This window comes from Phaethon lepturus, unplaced genomic scaffold (genome assembly GCF_000687285.1).
Source record: "Phaethon lepturus isolate BGI_N335 unplaced genomic scaffold, ASM68728v1 scaffold13687, whole genome shotgun sequence".
Lineage (NCBI taxonomy): Eukaryota > Metazoa > Chordata > Aves > Phaethontiformes > Phaethontidae > Phaethon > Phaethon lepturus.
This window is the reverse complement of record NW_010551213.1, coordinates 5,588-27,643: the sequence shown is the minus strand read 5'-3', so window position 1 is coordinate 27,643 and position 22,056 is coordinate 5,588.

Sequence of the window (22,056 nt, the reverse complement as noted above, 5' to 3'; positions counted from 1 at the left end):
AACTGAAGTTTCACAAACCTTATTTATAAAGAGACTTTTTCAATATAATCTTGCAAAATGTAATTTAGTTGTTCAATTCCATCTGAAAAAGCTGCTGTTATTATGCCTAATACTTGGATGAGAGAAATCTATTTAGGAAGAACCCAAACATGAAAAATCTACATATATTTAATACGAAGTGCAAACACAAAAGTAAATTAAGATTATAGACATTAATAAGCACTGCATCTCCAATTCTGCAGGATTTGTTTGTAAATTGAATCTACTTACAGTAAATAATGGTCTGCAGTATAAAATCATCTTAAAATACTAGTTTGCAGTAAGCACACGTTACAAACGTGAAGATTATTTGCGGGTTTTTGTTACATTTTTTTATTCTATTTTTACTGTTTAGGGGCTCAGTAACGCACGCAAAACCAGGCAGCATCCGAAGCTCCTCACTCTGTGTGACAGCTGCGTGCACAACGTGGAGCTGCTGCCCATCCACCCGAGTAACCCCGACGTTAATTTTGGCTCAGCGTATGAAGTCCCATCTTGAGGTTTTTCTGACCTGTGGTCCAGCATTCCTAGAGGCCTGCGGGTTCTGACTTTCACCCCGTTGTGTCTAATGGAGCCTCTGCTATAACCCCTTGGGCTATGCCAGCTTTTGGTCTTTCTCTCTGCTCCCTGCCGCTTCCTCTCTGGAATCCCTTGCCTTTAGGAAAATGGAGTGGCTGGTAAGGTGCTATTTGCTACAGCTTTGCCCACTTTCTGTGTATCAGGAATGATGGCCGTAGTTTTCTAGGTCATGTTGCATGAGTCTGCCAGATATTTCTGATTCTTCCCTGTGAACTCTGAGACTTCCTATCCCAGTGGAAGAATGGAATAAGCACCATCTGTTAAGAATACTGTTGAATGCAAGAGGGACATTTTTGTGCTGGTCTTCTCTTCGTCCATCTACCATCTGTGGCTGTACTTGTTACTGAACCTTTAGAAATGTGCAACCCTTAAGAGCAGTTTTGCCTTTTAGCACGCCTCTATATAGCTCGTTGACTTTGTATGCTCAAGTAATTGGTTGTTACTTGTCTGAGCTTGCAGTAGTGGCGGCTCTACCTGTGGCTCTTGCTCTGCACTTTTTGGTAGCACAAATGATTCAAATAATGGAGTTCCAAAATATGCAAATGTACTTGTTTTTTTAATGAATCACTTGCAGTGAGGGACACAGTGCTACATGTAAGATGGGGAGATACCGATAGAACAGGGAAGGATTGATTGTAAGGATTGTAGCTATTGTACTCCTACGTATATTATGGCTAATGACTTGGAAGCGAGGCAGCCAACCCCATTCCATGGTAATGAAATCAGTAACAAGAATTTGGAAGTTCCCGTTGGCCAAGTTGGGATGTTTTTGATATGTTTCGATATATGTAAGTATTTTGTTAGTCTTTCTGTTACGATAATCCTGAGTGTTTTGTGACAGCAGCACTGGGAAGGTGATCAACTCAGTAGTGTCATCCATTTTTAGTAGGGCATCAGCTGGATAGACTGGCAGTCACCTAAAATGCTTATGCCTATAAGCTCTTTTAACTGTGAAAGGTGTGTGGGCATTTATAGCAGCCTCCATAAAAATATTTCATTCCGTTTACAGCTTAACTTTGTTTTGTGATTAGTAGGACTAATGGGGTTAGGTTTTTTCCTTGGAAAAAACAGGTTTGGACCATGGAGACTTGTATAGCTTGTGTTCAGGTAGAGTTACTCTGGAGGTACAGCAGTGGATGGAGACGGGTTGTGTGCAGTGGGATTGTTTGGTACTACTTATACCGTCATGCTGGCCTAAGAATATCAATGCTAGCTAACAAAAAGATAGCAGGAAGATTTTTCCATCCCAGTTAAAAAAAAAAAATTGTCAGTAGGTCATGATCACAAGGAGAGTTTGTCATGGGCTTTCAACAACAGTGATGATATGTAATGATGTTTTCTTAACCCCCAGTTTCCTGAATTCTTTCTACAGGATACTTTTAATTTGTATAAGGAAATGATTAGTAAGGAGGAGGAAAGGAAGCTTCTGGAACTACGGATGAAATTCTGTAATAGCATGTTACATGAGCTCTGGAGCTACAATGCTGAGAATCGGGGATGAAAGCAAAGATTCAGTGATTCATAACTTCAGAAGTCTATCCCTCATATCCCTCCAGACTCTTGCGACAGTGAAAAGGGAGTTAGCGCTATAAAAATGCTTAGTTATGTTAGACTTCTGTTCCAGTTTAAAGAAAATAATCAAAGGGTTGGTCTAACCATACAGGATATCAACCCATACATACGTAATAGCTGCAAAAGCACCTGAATTTGAACTGCAGGGCCAAAAACTGTTCAAGTATCTGGAATTTCCATAACATCATTCCAACAAGGTAATCCATTCATGATCTCTTTGGAGAGATATCTTTTGTCTCTCTCAGATTTGTGGAAAAGTGACATACTCTGAAATAAGACAAAGGCAAATGGTCAAGCAGTTATATTACTTCCGGTTCCAACTTGCACAGTCATTTTGAATCTCAGTAGACGGAGTCTTTTCTGTAGTGCGTCATTTCCAGAATATCCTAATATGTAACGGTGCAGGCTATTGCAGAGTTACTTCTGGGGAATCAAAATCAGAAGTTGGAAAAACACAATGATCTATCATTTTAAAACCATTGATTCCCACATTCATCCCACTTTTGTTTTCTCCGCTTATATGGTCCCATCATTATAGTACTGATGCCTGTCACAACTGCATCTTAACTGAAAATTCTATTAAAAATTGACTAATTGCATGCCTTTTGCAAAGATATGGAGTCAGAGTTCTTCAAGATATTTTTCATCTGATGGTCAGTGGAGGTAGCTTTGTTGTGGAGATTTACTGTGTGGAAATACAGGTAAGACTAAATAACCACACAAAAAATGAGTTTGGTTTCCTGCTTCTTATGGGTCCCTTTGTACAGATCTGCCAAACACATGGCAGTTTAGGACCATTATTCTGTGACTTCAAGATTAATTTGGAACCTGAAGGTGAATCTGGAAAGAAACTTGAGAGAACACCTCTGATTCTGTCAAATTGGAAGACAGCATATTAATCAAATATCGAAGATACTCATCAAAAATAGATGCTTGTGTGACTGTAAAATTTTAGTTATGCTAATACAAGAATGTATAGAGACATGACATTAAAAAATTTAGTACATGTAAAGCACTAATTATACACTTAAGCTCAAAACAGCAATAAAAATGAAGGCAACAGCTTTTTCTTTTAGAGATGAGCTCAGCTTACATAGGTCTCTTACAGCAAAGATTATGGGAATATAATATAGAGACAAGAGGAAGGCTGAGTCAGGATATAAATACCTCTTCTCAAAAAAAAAACCACACAAAAAACCCAAAAAACCAAAAAACTTTCCGAACATGCTAAGGAAATAGGTTGGAAAACATTAAAAATCAGAGTGAAAATTCAATTTTTGTATTTAACTTCTTTTGGAAAAGTTCAGATAATTTTCCAGATACTAGCTATATTTACAGTTCATAAGACGGAAAGCAAAGAGCTAGACTAACATTTTAAACTTCTGAAGTACAAAGAAAAGCCAAGGAAACTTTAATTGGTCTTCAGTTTACAATTTTGTAGTATCTTAAGAGAATGTTGTTAAGAGGAAACAACTGGTTGTGTTAGCAAGAGTTGTGCAGATAATTTACTGCGGTAATGAGCAGAAATGGCAACATAATGATTTTTATTGCAGATAAACCACAGGTTTTTAAATAATGCTGGGGTTTTTTTCAGTTTAATGACAGCATTGAGACATCAAGTGCGTTGTGACTGCCTAATGCTACAGGAGAAACTACCTTTTTGTGCACAAGTAACTAGCACACAGTGTGCTTAAATGTAATTGTTAAGCATGGGGGTTTTTATACTTCTACAATCTTAAATATATATTTTACATATTGGCCACAAACAGCTAGCCATCGATGACTGTCAGACACCACCGATGCAAGCTCCTGTCGGGAAACCTCTAATGCACATTGGATTTGTATGTAAAAGGGACATACCAATGCTGTGTAAGATACCCTATTGATTTATTAAGCTCAAACATCTGCTTAAAATGTCTGAGTAGACCCACTGTAACTACCCCTAGTTTCTGATGCTCGGTATGTAACAGCCTTTCTTTGAGAAGGCTGATTTAGTCACAGGTTATCTGTCAAACTTCTACAGACAACCATGCCACTGGCTGCACGTGTCCAAAATGAACTTGTATGACTGCTTTGCACAGCCAGCTAAAGCATGGTGTCTATTCACGACTGTATAAATACGCTCAGCTCTTCTGAGGATCCTGACATTACATATCCCAATCTTGACTACTGTCGCTGGCAGAAGGCAACACGTATGTCAAGTAGATTAGAAAATAACGAAAAAGAGGTCTCATGGTAGCTGTGGGTCCCAGAACAAAGAAAGATGCGTGGGCAGTTCGCTGTAGATTTGCATTTCATATAGAATGAGGCCGCAACAGCTCGATGTTTCCTGAGAAAGAATCCTGAGACTTCTGTGAAGTCCTGAGGATCACTGGCTCTAGTGGAATGGGTTTAAATGCTCCCCACACAATACACTTATAGGTTGGGCCTTAAAAACTTTATTGAGCCCCTTCCTCGATCTTACACCAAACACTAATTCTAATCATCTATAGACTACAGAAATAAAATGGAGTGTGAAGCTTAGCTTAGCTGTAGTAACTTCCTCTCAGAGGAACTGATGGAAGACCTGTTACTTGAGATGTTTTATAACAGAACAAAGCATGAACAAATACAAAACCCCCTGATTTTTATTGGTTACTGTTCTCCATTTTGGCAGAAGCAGTCCATGTTTCATCTCAGTGGTGTAATTTTCAGACACGATTCACTGTGGTGTGCTTGGTTTGCACTGTATGGGTTGCCATCTCAGTTTTGGGGCTTCTGTCTCCTATGTTCATTTTCCCAGCAAGAGTGGCAGATGCGGGGTGAGTGACAGCACGCTCCCAACTGTCATTGCTGACTTTCCAGGCATGCCTGGATTGCTCATCATCCCCATGCCTCACAGGATCAGAGGTTGCAGAGTTCCAGTGGGCTGGAGAGCTCCAGTAGGATGTTTCTCTCAAGTACTATACCAGGATTTTTTTTTTTTTTAAAGTCTTGGCAAAGTGATAAGTGTCTTCTGACCTTCCATTTTCCTCTTAAGGTTTTTAGACTACTCGGAAAGAGGATAGCTTTCATGGTGTCTTAACCATTTCCACAGGCAAGTATACAGCATGGTTACTTGATATTTATTATGATTGTGTGATGTGAGTCTGACTTTTAGAGGCTTGGGAACAAGCCATATTCTAAACTGGTACTAAGTGCAGACTGTTCTCTTTCCGAACCCTTCTATGCAGCTCTGCATGCCTCTATGGGGTGATAGATAACGGCAAGCTAGTCTCAGCGGGGTGAAGATTGTACAATGTATTCAACACATCTGACTGCTACTCCACATATCTGTGGTGATGATGTGAACGTGATGCCCCACTGTCTGCTTTATATCGCTCACTGCCTCTCAGAACGTGGCCTTCCTCCTCTCCAAGACAAATGTATCCAAAGAAACACAGTAATGTGGTCAACTGTAGCCAGGGGTTTTATTAATGCTTTGCTTGAAACAGCATCAAAAGGCTGCAGCGAGCCACATGCTCAATGAGCCTTGTAAGGTTTTTATTTCCACCCATCATATATGGCCAATTTGTTGAGTAGCTGCCATTTCCAGGCATCATTTCATGGTGCATTACCTTCGCAGAACCAGTTATTCATGAGGCAGCCAGGGCATTTGCTCCTGGAGGTGACAGAAATGTGAACTATTGGAATTCTTTTTGCTATTCTGTTAGCTGTTACCGCTTCTGCAGGTATTGCTTGGTCCTCTGGACCTTATCAGAGGGATGTCCACGTGCCTACCACTCAACCGTCTTCTCTGCTAACAATTTTGTCAAAGACTTTGCAAGTGATCCAACAGACGTTTTAAAGAGTTCCTTCATTGTTTACGAAGAAGAATTTGCTTTCAGGATGAAACGGTTGCTACTGCCTGTGTGTGTTGGGAGGGGATGACAGCCGCATTCCCTGCCTCACAGGGTGGCTAGGAAGGAAACCTCATTAATATTTGGGAGTGGGTGAGATGTTAGTCATGGAAATCGCACACACAGAGGGTATGAAAAGCACAGCTCAAATAATTTTCATCTTGGAACGCTGAGGTGATGGGTTTTTTCTTATATATGGTAGTGAGACCTGAAGAGCGGTAGTCAGCAAAAAGAAAGGAAGGAAAACCAAAGGAAGTGTAATAAATCCATTTGATTAATTTGAGAGTTTAATTTATGATGAAAATATCTATAAAAATCATGTGGTGTCAATAGGTGGGCTGTAAGGATATTTGGGAAGATCAAGCTCATTCTTTGAAGACAGGTAATCAAATACCCTGAAAACAGAAGAAATGTTAATACAGTGAGGAAGAATAACTTTGGAGAAAAGGGTTTAATTGCAGAATATTTACTAAATAGAGGATCAAGTGTGGGGGGGAAAAAAAAAACTATTAAGCCCATGAAGTACTTTTCCATGCTATTTTTTTTTTTAATGCCTGTAACACTGAAAACAAGGTTCTAAACCATAGTTCCTGCAGATCCTGCTGCATTGACAAGGGATGACTTAAGGTACATCATCTCTGCCTTCCAAAAGGACTTGTAATGAAAGGATCACAGAGGACTCCTCAAAAGTTTCTATTAATTTAGGCCAAGTTCTGGGATTCTTCATTGCCTTTTAATCTTTCACTTCTCTCCTTGAACTGCTTATGTTGGATTCAGGCTCTGTGAGCTAAAAAATGGAGGCAGTGAAATAGTTTAATAGTTTAAAATAGTTTACTTTTTAAACTTTATTTAGCTAAAGAGATAAAAAGCCCACAGTAATTGTATAACTGGAAAAAAAAAATCTAAATCTAATATTCCATCTGGCAACTTAAAGAAATCTTAAATAATCATCTTTAAATCTGAAGAGTATTGCATATTGCATGATTTTAAAGAACCAGTGCAAAAATATGAAACAGTAAGGATTTTCAAATATGTTAGCATTATTATTATTATTTTAAATTTTCTTGATATACAACCCTTTCACCTCAGGGACAGGATGTCTCAAGATGACACCCTATGGTCATTTGCAGATTAGAGGCTAGGAACAGACTGGAGCAAAACCTACTGTACAGCCAGTGACGCCATGATATCTCCTGTAAATCTTCTGTAAAAATGTCAGTGTCTTTTTAATGTGACCAGTCAAGACCTTAATTCGAAGGTTATTTTTCATTACCTGAATTTTACCTCAGCACTCTAGCAATGTTATTGTTGCCAGTGAGGATGGAGTACTGTTCTCGGGCCATAATGTTCAGGCAAATTAATGTCATGTCTGAGAATGCTTGAGGCAGAGTCCTGCAGGATACGTTCTAATACTGAAATCGTGTTAAGGTTAAAAAAAATAAAATAAAATAAACTTTGTGCAATTTTAAAAATGCAAGAAGTTTACAGTTGTGCTTGATTTGATATTTCCTTTCCCCCTCTCTCCCCCAAAAGCCATTCCATATACAGGGTCCCCAGTGCAGCTTTGTCTCTGACTGCAGATTTCAACTGTAGTGCTTGCCTGCCTTTTGCCTCCACACTGTGAGGAAGATCACAGGAGATTATACCAGAAAATCTTGTATCCACCCTATCATTAAACTTCAATTTGTATCCTTTTCCAAACAAAAATGGTGATTATTGTCCTGGGCAAACCTCTTTTCAAGTGTGAAATTTAAGGTGATTAAGCAATGGGGATCCTTAATGAAAGCAGCTGACTGCGGAGCTCACTAGAGGACTGGTAGTTCAGAACAAGAGAAATTGGAAAAAGTGATCAAAAATAAATTATTACACAATTCACAGGAAAATACTTTTGTCCTGGTAAAAGGACACAGGACTTGTTACTGGACGCTCTGTGATGGATAAAGCTCTTGGAAAAGATACATTTGAGCAACGGGTTTATTTGCATGACCAGCACTGATGCTGATGGCCTGCAGTAAATGCCTGTCTGTGAACGGGTCACAGCTAGAACCTGTGCCTTGCAGGTCTAACACCGACAGCAAGGTCACAGGTGGTCAATTTAGCGATTTGTTTTGCAGCAATACTGCAGTTTTAAAATGAAATCCTGACTGTGTCTGTTCACTACATATTAGCAGAGTGCTGTTTTATTACAATTTAAATTGTCCTTTCTCCCATTTTACACTATTTTACTGTGGCGAGAACTGTATCTTCTGCCCCCTGCTGAATTTCACGAGGAGACACCTGAGGTCCTGAGATGGCTGATCATTAATCTGTGCGGTGGAAGAACCAGAAGCTGCTTGCAGCAGACAGCAGAACGAGTCAGTGGCTCTCCTGAGAGTTTGCTGCTTTCATGGCTGCTGTTGCGCATGAGAGAGAAGGGATGCCGTGTCAAAGTCAAGGGAGTTGAAAGCAGTGTTCTTGAAGACTTGAAACAACGATTGCACCTTGGGTGCAGCATTGCAGCCTGTATAAAGAGCCTGAAGAGACTATCAGATTGGACTGCCAAAGTGGGCTGTCAGATCCTGGGATGACAATGAGGGAGACTCCAAAGGAGCGTGCGCTCTCCAGAGCGCAGTGTCCTTGTCCCTGGAATCTGTAGTCAAATCCAACATGGACATGTTGACAGACCACTTCCTGTTTTTCCCAACTACAGCCAGGTAAAGATACTTATTTTTCTATACGTATCTCTGGGGGAAGGGAGGCTTCTGGTGATACTACAACACTGGGTGCAGTGGTGTGAAAAAGTGACGTTTATCTCTGGCTTGACAGCATGTGCTGCTACGCTTTTGAAATCGATTCCTTCAGGACCTTGAGCTGTGACAGAAATCTTCCTCTAGCAGCGCTCTGCACAGCACTTGCCCAGGTCCTGCGCTGTGTGGGATACCCAGTCCTGGTGCCCGAGTGAGCCAAATGTGCGTAACACCAAGATAACACAGCTCTCTGTTACTTATCGTCCTGGTCCATGGACTATTATTTGTCCTCTCATGGGAAAGGGCATACGAACAAATTTGTTTCTGGCATATTTGTATGTGGAGAAGGCATCATTTCTGGAACTGTAGAGGTCCAGCTGTGAGGACACCCTGGAGCAGGAAACATGCACAAAAGCGACTGATGGCCCATCATGAGGTTGGAAGAGCATTGTCGCTCCCCGAGTAGTGTTTCAAACCAAAGCTGAAGCCTGTGTGATAAAAGTGAGAACATTTAATCTCTCCTTTCTCCTGTCACTTCGTCCCTAAGGAAACAGCTGCAGGCTCTCATCCCTATTCTGTCCACCACAGCAGCAGCAAGCAGGCAGAGATGGCATCTTTTCAGTAACCAAGACCTACGGAGCCAGTGGAAACCCTCAGAAGAAGGGAGGAAAAAAACGCCCACTCTTCAGGTTCTGGAGGAAGAAATCACAACCATGAGCTAAGACACAGGTAAGGTGATGCTGTCCTACGGATGATATGATCTCACCAGCCTGCACTCAGTTTCCTAAGCCCAGAGCTTCTTTGCATGGTAGACCGCAAGAAAAGCCACTTCAGTAGAAAGGTGTAGCAGAAAAAGCACTTTGCTACTGTTTTTCCTCAAAAGATGTCCACTAGGATAGGCATACATTCATTCAAGATGATCTCCCCACAGGATTAAGTCTACTGCTCCCCTCTGTGGTCTCCTGCAGTACACATGGCCATGCAGACAGCTCAGTCATTGTGGTGTCACTTGGGAGCAGTATGAAGAACAGTGATACATATAAAGCGTCGGCACCAAGTTTCTGTCCACGGAATCTCTCCTATTGCACTGAACCACCCACTACTGCAGACAGCAGCATTCAGATCAAATGAAGTCTGAGCACCCAGGTCCAGACTAAGGACCAAATCGCCTATTCCTGGTGACTGTATAGCAGCAGGAGTTTTCGTTACGGATGGCAAACAATGGCTCTGAAGCATGTAAGTCCATCTTAACTGCTCTTCAGTTAATGTTGAAAGAGTATTGGGGGGGGGCTTTTTTTTAATTATAGGCAATGCTTCCTGAATTTATGTGGCACTTAAGTTCTGAAGTGTTACACGCCGTCCCGTGTAGACTGGGAACAGAGAGGGAGCACCCTCCCACCCTGTAGTCCCAGCCCAGTTACGGTGGGTGTCAGCAGCGAGCGCACTTCTACCGAGCAACCCAGCTCCAGGCAAGTGGGCGCGGGGGATGGGGAATGATGTCAATACTTCCTGGTTTTTAACCTCTTCTGAGTATTTCACACCATTCAGCACTGACGTGAAAGGGGGAGGCAGGACCTGGTACCTGCTTGCTTTTCGAAGTACCGTGGGCTGGAAGAGGGAAATACGTGACCAGAACATACAGAGGAATGCTCAGCAGTGTGAGCCTTCGGGTAGCAGAGTTATACAAGATGGAGTTATCTTTTCAAACCAAAACAAAGCACTGCTATTTATAACTCCACCGATAAATGACTTTTTAAAAGGCATTCTAAAGCCTCGTAGTTCTTTAACACTTAAAATTCACCTCCCCTGCTGAATTTTCCTTTTCTGGACAAACTCTCCCTGGTATCAGATGTCTAAAGTAATGTGCTGGTAGAAGTGCGGCTGTGTAACATAATTCCGTACTTGTCCTAAATTTAGCTTTCTGAAATTTGTGTCCATTTAAATCCACTCTTCTAAACAATAGCAACAATATGGCTTTAATGTTTTGGTGTGGTTAGTATGATTATATCTATTTAATTAGTCTCCTGTTAAACGAATGATTCATGCTGGTCTTTTTGCATTGTGGTTGACTGATTGCTTTTGGTAAGATTGCACAGAGATGTTTCAGTCTTAAACGATGGTCCTAAGAACCCAGTTAACACTGATTTAACTGTCTCTTAAAACAGTCTGTGTAACTTTTAACTGATGTTTTTATTTCACGAGTTTAATCTGTATTTGTGTATAAATATTGAAAATAATTAAAGGGAAACAGTCTTTTAATATAGCTAAATTGTAAATGTAAGTTAAACACAGAAATCAGTGGCACGGGGCAAAACTGTTGTAGTTACCTTATTAGTAGGACAGTTTGCGGCTGCCTTGAGACTTCAATGTAGTTTAAAATCTGCGTCTTAATCTTCCTTCTTTACAGGGAGAAAGCGTAGCCTGTCTGACATCTATATTTGGTGCAGAGTGCATACTCCACTGTGCTAACACACCACATCAGGAAGGAATTTCAAATGCTCACAAGGAATTCAGTAACAAAAGTCCTACTGGCTTTCCTTACATGCATGGGCGAGGGAACATACTAATCTCGTGTAATAAACTGTTCTCTTTCTGCTGCTTCCAACGCCTCGTCATTCTCCTGACAGAGCTGAATACACCGGGCCGCCGTCTTCTCTGTTGACAAGCTTGCAGTTGGGCTGACCAGCGTACGTGCCACCTGTGAGCCGGTAAAACTGCTGCACTTCTGCGTTCATCAGAGTACAGCTCGCTGGGCTGTGCAGCCTTCCTTTTGGACAACACCCGGTCAGACAGAAGCGTTGAGCATCTCCAGGGGTGCTGACAGGGTAAGTCCACTCTCCAGCTGATTCAGAGGAACCTGAAGTGGAGATAGCCTCCCTGCCGTTCCTCCGCTAAACTTAAGCTCTTCTCTTCACCTGGGATGTGAAAGAGAATGACGTGATCACTTTGCACTTCACACTTGCGTATTGTTTTCTGCTTTGTTTAATCTTTTCACCCTACTCAACAGATACAATTTTCATTGTTTATATTTTGCCATTATATTTACACTTGAATAGTCATCAGGTCGCTTTTTTCTTTCGGGTTCTCCTGTAGCTGTCACTTTAAGGAAAGGTATAAATCCAACTTGTGTTTTTTATTGGCTGCGACAGCAAAACAAAACTAAACTTGAAAGAAAAATGATACCAAGTAATTAACATGTTTTGGATTTGGAGACGTCTGTTCAGATGAGTTGGTTTAGAGGTACATTTGTTAATCAGTCAGAGCTGCCAATGGCTTCAGAATTATTGCAGGGACCTGTGCTCTTCTCTCCTCTCTTTCTCTTCTTTTTCCTAAGGTGCTTTTTGTCCTCTCCCTCCAGTCTATTGTTGTATGAAACCTCCTCAAGCTTATCTGTGAGTAAAGACTCCAAAGAAAGAAATTTTTTGCGCATCGCAAGGAGAAGAGGTTCCTTCTGAAAGCACTAACGTTTTAACACATTCTCAGAACAAGAAACTTGTTTTGCTGCAGGGGTTCTCGAGTGGAGACCCCAACACTTCCATTTTCTATGCTGCCCATCTTGAGTCATGTGCTAAGATGACAAGAGGAAAGCAGACCAGATGAGCAGGTTACGACCAAGTTTGGTTTATTATTTCTGTATATTTGAAAACAATCTGGGCAATTGTACACTCCTCAGGAGTTAGAGTAGCAACATGCCTAGTGAATAAAATGTAAGCAGTCCCCATGTGACAGCATCCCTCTTTACCCTGTAGGTAAGCCAGGTAAAGAAAAGGAAGACAATTTTTTAAAATAACAGGTGCTAGAAAGAATGGTCTTTGTTTATATAACATTTAGAAGCTGGAGTTCTAAATTTAAAGGCTACATGAGCTTTCTTAAAATAAGAGTGGAGGCTGAAGTGATATAACGTGGTTGTAAGCCCTAGGTAAAATTGGGTGGATCTCTTCTATCTTTTAACAAACAGGAGGGATTTAGGTACTATTTTGACAAGTGCTAGGTACAAATAACATGTATACCTTGTGGAAATCCTCTCGGATCGAAAAAGAGGGATATAGGGAAGGGAATGCTTTGGGATGAAAGAGTGGGGCATGAAAAAATTACTGACCGGTGGACTGAAATGTACCAGCTGTCATTGCTTCCCAGGTCTGTTTACTGTATGGGTTTTTTAAAATGCTGCCCCTGAAAGCAAACAAATAGTGATTTGGCTCTTACCATTGCACTGAATTAACAATGTTAAACTGTTTGCTGGTTTCTTCATCTCCAGTACACTGTTGGTTTTACAATTAGCAGTGCTGGTTTGTGTTTTGGTTTTTTGTTTTTGTTTTTGTTTTTTTTTCATTCATGGAGACATGTTTAGTGTGACAGGGATGAACCAAGATACCTTCGCTTTTGGTCTTTGCTTCGTGTGACGATGCTTTTTGGGTAGCTTTTTCTCTTCATGCTGGTTTTTTTAGGGTATATGAAGTGTCTTCAGGACTGGTGATGAAGGAGCAAGAGTAGAAAGGGTTTTGTTAGGGTGATGCACAGGAAGAATGGGAGGATATAAGCTATAATGCTTCATTATACTCATATGTTTTTAAATAAAACGAATCTGGAAACTATCAAACAATCTGGGCAACACAGACCATGGTTCGTTCTTACCAATTTTTGCTGCGGGGGCCAGGGGGGAGTGGGGTGTCTTCTACCCCTCGGGCACTTTTTCACAGCTGTTTCCTAGCCCTTTGCTGGGACTTCTGCGTTTTCCCTTTCCATGGTAGCAAAGATGGCACAACCTCCTTTCGGCAGCCACTGGGGTCCCGGGCTATTTTAGGACTGCCTTTCCTTAAGCTCATGGACTCCAAGCTGACAGGAAAATGGCTTCTGCCCATGCTTCAGCTGTTACCTACCTGAAGTTAATCTCGGTTACCCTGGCTGGCCCTTCTCCTCCCTCTCGCAGGTAATAATGATCGTACTTTCGGGAGCAGGGAGAGTTTCCTCCCCTCTCGATGCACCTGCCCTGCCACAGTAACTTTGGCAGCAGAAACCCCTCGCTGTTGTGAGGGGAGCGAGGCCGGGCCGGGCCGGGCCGCCCTTCGCCCCTGGCTGGTCCGGGCGTCGCAGGAGGACAAACTTCCCTCGGCTGTGGCCTGGCTCTGAATCTCGTAGCTCTGCTGCGGGCAGGGGAGCAGCTTGCACTGTTCCGTGCTCTGCCTCCGGGTGCTGGGAAGTCATTTTGTGCCTGGCCCCGACTCGTCCTGCCCCTCCGGCCCCGAGTAAATGGGTGATGTCTGTAAGGGCTTCAGTTTCCTTCAGCTTTCCGGCAGCCTTCGTGGTGTGGTTGTCTGCAAGAAACACTCCGAATTAAGCGTTAAGAAAGAGATGGCATTGCAAGTTACTGTTCCCCACGTGCCGTTCAGGTTCTTCCCGACCTCTGGGAGGAGGCATCTCTGTTTCCCGCCCTCCTCCACTGACCGCAGCTGCTGCTGGGGGGGGGTTCAGCATGCATGGTTTTAGTTTTTAGGAATGGAAAAACTTGGTTAGGATTTCAACCTGTTTCTCACCCCAGGAACTTATTCAACCAGTGTAGGGTAAAGAGGAGCCTCTTCCAGGAGAAATACCTACCTGCTGCTCAACCCTCATCCTTGTATGTGACCTCCATGGCTGCACAGTCGCCTCTTTATGAACCTGGGGAGACTTGCAGACTGCCTACTTTCATGCCCTCAGGCAGTCCTTCCTGATGATACCTGAAAATGGTGCCTGCTCAAGGGGTAAGATGGTACCAACTGGGAGATCTGGAGATGTCTGACATCTTTGGCCCTTGTTCAGGTGGGGCTGCCAGAGGGAAGCAGTGTGTATGTACCTTTTTCCAAGCCACACAAAACCCATGAGTTTGAGGGATGCTTCCTCCCCTTGTTCTCCTTCCCTCCCTTGCTGCGTACGCCTGTTCTCCCAGGTGTGAGACAAGGAAAGACAAGGAGACCCGTTACATTTACAAACCAGTCCAAGTGAAGCACCTCATGTCTTTGAGGCTGCAGGGAGTGAACTTTGTCTCTTCCAGAGCATTTTCATAGTGCACCGGCAGCCCCAAAGCTCTGAACAAAAAGCAACTTATCTCCAAGAAAGACAGGCCCTTTTACTATGCGTAGCTGTCAAAGCTGTGATTAGTGCACTTCCCTTGCCGCACAGGAGAAAAAGCTGCTGATAAGACACACTCCATGTTGAAAATGAAATGAGTTTTATCATGTTTACCTCTCAAATCCTTTTAACATGCAGTTGTTACAGATAATACCTGACAGTATTTACACTAGAAAGACTTGAACTTTTTTTCTGTTTTCCTGAGATTGCTTCCTTTTGTTCATTTGTTCAGTTTTGTTGTTTCTCATGGACAGCTGGTGAATGCTTGCTTCTCTTGTCATTCCTACTCTCGTCTTTCACACGAGCAGTAGCAAAGGGAAAATACTTCTTTCTACTGACACAGATAGCCTGCCTGTTTCTGTCTTCTAGTCAGATTTTTGTTTGGGTTTTTTTTTCAGACAGAGGAAATGACAGATAGGTGAGTAAACGAGACTGCGAAAGCCATGCTTGTTAAATTTTGTTTCCCTAGACATAGCTGAAATGGATCATCATGCAATGCCAAAATCCTCAGCTTTTTCTCCCAGGGTTGTGCTAGAAGATATTTTCTGATTCCTTGCTACCTTTTCTCTGCCTGCTACTCTGATGTTTCCCTGTCTCTATTTTTCATGCTTACCATAGCCAAATAAATACAATATCCATGCATTTCTTATCAGACATTTTGAAATCACTTGACTCAGCTGTTGCCAAACTTCCTTATGGTCAACTTCTTGAGTGTGGTGTTTCCATGATTTCCAGCTGTCAGCACTATGAAAAACGATTCGTCATTTAACCTGAGTGAAAAACAGCTCTTACATCTGGCTACCCTAGTGAGATGATGGATTGGCCCAACTTGTGCCATGAAAAAGTGCATTTAAAATGTGCTTCTGAGAGAACAAAATCTCAAGGACACACTTTGACATAGCACCAAAATTGGTTTGTAACTCCTTTTATAAGACTAACAAGAGGTCAGGCTGTTTTTTTCCAATCAGTTTTTCCAGCAGTCAAGCCTTGTTTGTTCTTGGTCCTGCCTGCAGGGTGTAAAATCCAAAGTTGCTTGTCTTCGGGTATGTTTCGTGAAGATCTTGAGTATTTAGCAAGTTTTGTACAACAGATCTATCTTCTATTCAAACCAAAATATGCCTCTCTCCTGTTTCAGTTTTTAGGTTTTCTTCAGACTTCTACGCTCCAGTTTTTGTGTGGCCATTAAATTTCAACCATTTTGTCCTGCCCTACCTCTTACAGGAATGCCCTCACGAGTCTTATGAATATCTATATACTGTTTCAGTGGCAGGGGTCCATGGGCCTCTCGCAGGTTTCAAAAACAAGGAGTTTCCGAAAACTATGTGGTACTTGTTCTCTTGGCAGCTTGAGGGTTCATGGTTCTGTTCTGGCACAAGGGATGGGAAAATTGTTGTTTTGATTTGCTAAGCCCAATTACTTCACCACAAACAACTACAACATGCTTCTGGATACCCCGTTTAAAACTCATAGAATCATAGAATTTTGGGGTTGGAAGGGACCTTTTAAGGTCACCTAGTCCAACCCCCCTGCAGTGAGCAGCGACATCTTCAACTAGACCAGGTTGCTCAGAGCCCCGTCCAACCTGACCTGGAATGTTTCCAGGGATGGGACATCCACCACCTCTCTGGGCAACCTGTGCCAGGGTTTTACCACCCTCATGAAGTATTTCTTCCTTATATCTAGTCTAAATCTACCCTCTTTTAGTTTAAAATCATTACCCCTTGTCCTATCACAACAGGCCCTGCGATGTCAGACAGATTAAAATTATAAATCTGCCAACAACTGGGAGAGGGGGAATGAACAAGCAAACAAAAAAACCCAGACCTTGACACATCCGTTCAAATTCTCTGCAATTACTTTGTTTCTTCCAGTCCAAAATACCTTAGAATTTGCTTCCAGATCTTGGTTTCATTGCTGGTATGGCTGTTACAGTTTGCAATTAGCAAATCTAGTTTGTATAAAAAGATACCTAAATGTTACATATTTTAAAACAAATCAAGCAAGCAGTTGCTTAGAGGAGAGTTATGCATGTAGTTTCTTGGGTGGAATTGTGTTTCCAGAGTGACCTGCAAACGTAAACACCAGTGTCACTTTCTCAGCTGTTCTGTGGAAGGAAACCTAGCAGCTGCTGTCTTGTACTGTAGGCTACTTGTGGCATGCTCGGGGCTTCTGGCAATAGAATTAATATGCCAAACCAATCACTGTGCCAAACCAGTGATTTAAATGTGTCTCTTAACTTCCTTGCACCGAATAAAAAACTTAAGTGGAGTTTAAGAAAAATCATTAGAGACATCTTCCTTATGCTCATTTGGAACAAAATGAAGACTACAGAAACAACTTATGATTCAATTGAAAAGCAGGTCAATTATCTTAATCTTAGGCAGGAATAAAACACTCCTGAAGAATTCACACAAAGTACTTGGTTTTCTTCTCTGGTTTTTATGGTCACTATACATTTAAATATTTTTGGATTAGAAATCCCCTGTGTGTTTTGATTTAACATCTGACTTTATATATACAAGTTCATCCTGTTTAAATACTTTGACTTAGCGGAAGAATAATGTTGAGCAAACATGGTCAGTAACTAGTAAATGCGAAAATTTTACTTGTAGAATGTGAAAATGTAGATTGTATAGTTGAATGTTTTGAAACGTCAAAACACTGGGTTTGTCTGTATAGAAGCAGCATTTTTTTTTTTTCCCTAGCTGTTTTAATTTGAAAATCTTTTTTCCGTTGTTTAGCCATTGTCAGGTGATGTTCATGGAAGAAGCCCTTCACACTTCAGATGGTGACAAAAAAGACCAGGCAGCTTAATGCTACCAAACTAGGGGTGTGTCAAATCTCTCTCAAGAATGATAAACTCAATGGGGTTGTCTATTTTTAACCTCCTGTTCTTTCCTTTTGGCAGACTAATCAGTGTTAGCTGAGCTGTTTCACTGAATGAATCCAAGCAACTCTGCTGCTTTCTGAAATGAACAGCGGACCTCGCAAGAGCTTTTCAAGTCTGCTTTAATGTATGAAGTCCCATTTTGAAACACCATGTCAAATGAAGCTAGTTCGGAGCAGAAGCTTTCTACAACAACAGTCAGTTCAGTTGCTGTTCAGGCTGGGGATGCCAGTATTGTTATAGCTGTACTTAAGGTAAGGCAGCAACTGCTAACATGTCTGTTCTGCTACTTTTGCTTTCTTTCTCCTACTCAGTTATTACTACTTTTATTCATTTGCACAGAACGTTGAAAAGTTAGCATAAAATGGTAAGGCATGGTCATTTAAGCAGTTAATATCTAATAGAGCCTTGGAAGTTCACACTTATTTCTGTTCACAATTTCTGTTTGTGGTGTTTTTTGTTTTTTTTTTTTTTTTCAATAGAACAAATAATTTGGCCAAAATATGTGGCTGTTAGAGGCAAGGAATTCCTCTCACTTTGTTTAAAAAGTACGAGATTAATGCGGAGTGCCATGAAAATGTGTTAATAAGCATGATGTTACCTTTACTTGTGGTTGAGACTCCTCAAGAGTTGTTTTTAAACTATACTCAGCAATAATTTTACATAATATGTAGTCTACCAACTCCATAAATGCAGACTATGTGTCTTTTTTTGAAGTATTTTCTGGAAGAAAACCCCCATGCCTAAACCTGATGATGAGTGGTTGTCTTTGAAAGCTGCGAATTCATCTTCCCAGGTGGTTTAGTAGAAGCCCTTGTGTGTATATAGTTGTGCTTCTAAGCACCTAAAGGCCAGTTCTGAGAGCTGTAATCCGTGCCTACAGCTTGCACACAACTCGGCATGGGGAGTGAAGCTGGCTGCCTAGGTACTGGATCCCAGCTGGAATTTACTGGCAGTTTGATTCATCATTCTCTAAGCGGCTTGGAAAACAGGCAAGCTCCGGCCACTAGAGTCTGTAACGCAGAATAAGGTGATAATGAGCTGGGCTGTCACCAAATCAGGGTGATTATTCAGGATGTGGTTACCTCAGTTGTGCCGATGGGAAAGTTCTCTCCTATCAGTGGGAGCCTCTGCTGCTCCAGGGGAGTAATTTTGTTGCAAGGAGGCTTAAGTTTAGGGTGAAGACATTTATTTCCCCCCCCCCCCGTGCTGTGGGAACCATGCAAGCCTCCAGTGACATTACTGCTTCGTACCTTATCACCATCCTCTCCGAGTTATATTTCTCAGACTGTAGCAGTTCTGCAACACCATGAGGAAAGAATTAGCTGTGCTTTGGGTTGCTGTCAAGCTTCCTTTGTGTATCCTCCAGGACACAATGAGAGACTGCTGTTTGGGTTCCTCTTCCAATGGCTATTAAGTGTCCCTGCTGCTAGTTGTGCAATCTCTCTCTATGTATATTTAGTATGCAGGTACGTTGGATCTGTGTGGTAGAAACAAGATTTGGGGTTATGGTGTTTGCATCTGCTGTAATATATTTGTATCTTCTGGGCTCCCCCCAGGTTTCTTTAACTATCTATGCAACCTTCAGCTAAAAGGGGAGATGAGTTGGAGAAACCTTTTTGGCTTCTTGTGATCTTACCCTTCACAGGCAAAACCAAAATCGCAGTAGCTATTCCGTAATACTAGAGTCTGGGATTTTGATACTCGTTTCAAATGAAATTAAGTTGATATTGTATCCTCCGTGTCTTCATTCTGCAACTGAATACATGTTCATGGGTCCCTGGGCTCCCATGACCATGAAAAGTATGTGTGACCTGAGAGTCTGTGTGAGTAAATAAATGAAGGAAAGCTTGTCTTTTCTGAAGGCTGTACTTGTTTACTTAATACAGTGTGGAAAATGGGTGAAGCTTCAGCTGGCTGAATCAACACCAAACTTACTAGAAATTGGCAGCAATCAAGATGAGACTAAAAAACTACTGCAAGATCATGAATTCCTCCTAGCTAAACTTAAGGTAAGATGTGATAAGGCCACACAAAAATACATCTAGTCGTTATAGTTCAGGTACAACAGTTGACATAGCTGCCTGGGCCTCCTGTTGCAATGTGGTTGGTAAATGCCACGTAGGAAAAAAAAATGTTCAGCCTTTGTCAGTGTAACAGATCAAAGTTAGGCTTCTGCACTGGAAAACTATGCTTAAGAACTATTATCTGACAACAGCAGTAAAGAAGCACTGTTTTTTCCTAGTCAAGTCAAGTGAAAAATTCCTATAGCCCTCAGTAACTACTGAATATAATGGAATATAAAATTTTTTTTAATTCTCCAATGTTATGAAAAGTTTTATTAGATTGTAACAGCTGTTAACACAAGCAAGCTCTTTTTAAGCATGAAGTAGATATTCCAGGCACATTTTTATTGAATATTAATTAATGTGAGTTACGGTAGGAATGATATTGTAACATTAAGTATTGCTTGTCTTGAGCTAGGAAGATTTTAGCTAAGTAACAGACCTAAAATCAGATTTTAGCACTCTTGAGAGCAGTTTATAACAGTGGCATTTGAACACAGAATGATATTCTTGCATAACACCGAGAAGAGTGTAAAGGCACCTAAGAAGAAAATTACTTTTCATGTTTTGATAGGACAGGTTGACTTTATATCTGCAGACAAATAAATTTCTCTAAAATCTTGGAGCTCTGCACAGCAACTTATTTTAATAGTTTCCATCTTTTTTTTTTTTGAGTTTACATAAAATTCAGATCTGAAAGTGCAAACATGATCTGGGTAGGGTCAAGCGCACTTGATTTAATACTAGTGACTATGAGCTTCCCCAGTCGTCAAATCTCACACGTATGTGAGGTAGCTTAATACAGTCTATAAAGAATGTAATCTAATATGGTGCATAGTGTGGATTTTGAATAGTATGAAAAATAGTATTACAAAAACCCAGGGAGAGTGGTTCTGCTATCCTTACTTATGCAAGGGCCTCATCTTTATTGCCATCAGTGCTACACTCAGGTATTCTTGGAAGAAGGTGCCTTATCCTGTTTGAACAATTCAGAATTAGCTGAGTTCTTACACAGTGATGACAACAGGAAGAAGCTGTGTTTTGTCTCCTAATTGTCAAAAATAAATTTTAAAAAGTGGGGAAAAAAACCCCCACCGTAATAATTCCAATCTTTAAAAGAAAAACAAAGGTTCAAATAACATTTTACCATCAAGTCAAACCTTAAAGTGTTATATATTTATATTGAATGTTGTTTGCTAAGGGGAAGAAAATAATTTAAATATTGTTCCAAGAGAGACCTTGCAGGTGTTACTGAAAGCTTGTAAGGACATGAACAAAGACAGTAAAACAATAAAGACTTCTCCATACACTCCAACTTGATATCATTGTATTAAAGAAAACAGAAAGGAAAAAAAAAAAAGCTGTTATAAATGAAATCTCTAGATACATCTCCAAGCTGTTATTCCTTTTTTTTTTTTTAAACTTTACATTAAAGTTTTGGGTATGTTTCTTTTCATTAAAAGATTAAATAATCAAAAAGCATTTCATGCTCTCTGATGTTCATTCAAATATTTGACTTTCTATTCCTATTAGTTTAGATGCATGGAACCTTAAGTTTGTTTTTCACCTAGCAGCATTTACCTTGTTTTTTGCTCACAATATATAGTAAAATAATCACAAATACTTTAGTTAATATTGATGAAAATGCTAAAATTTTTCACTCCTATTTATGAGGCCTTATGTCTGACTGGTTGAACTCAGCCGACTGATCCTTATTGGGATCCCCAATAGTTATTAGATTATATCAGATTAGAAAATTTATTATGCATAAACTGTTAAAGAATGCTTGTTATCCAAATATATCAGGAACAAATATTCATTATTTCACATTTTACACCTGGCAAAATTCAACATTGATAAAGAAAATTCTATAAAAGGATTAAGTTCAAAATTACTATTTTTTCCCTCCATTTAAAAGCTGCAATAACACAGGACTGCAATGTCATTATAATTTGTACTGACTGTGCATTTTTCAGACATGACCCTTTCTGTTTTATAGTAAGCTGTTAACATTTGTCAGTAATTATTCAATCTTAAATTAATAAATCCACTCATCAAAAGTTTTTACAGGAATGATTCTCAGTCTTTGAAGGATTGATTATAGTAATTTTTTTCCGGTTAGCATTTGTTCATGAATTAATTATTAGCTATGTGAAGATGGATAAAGAGGTAGTAATGTTTTGGTCTTCAACATTTATGGA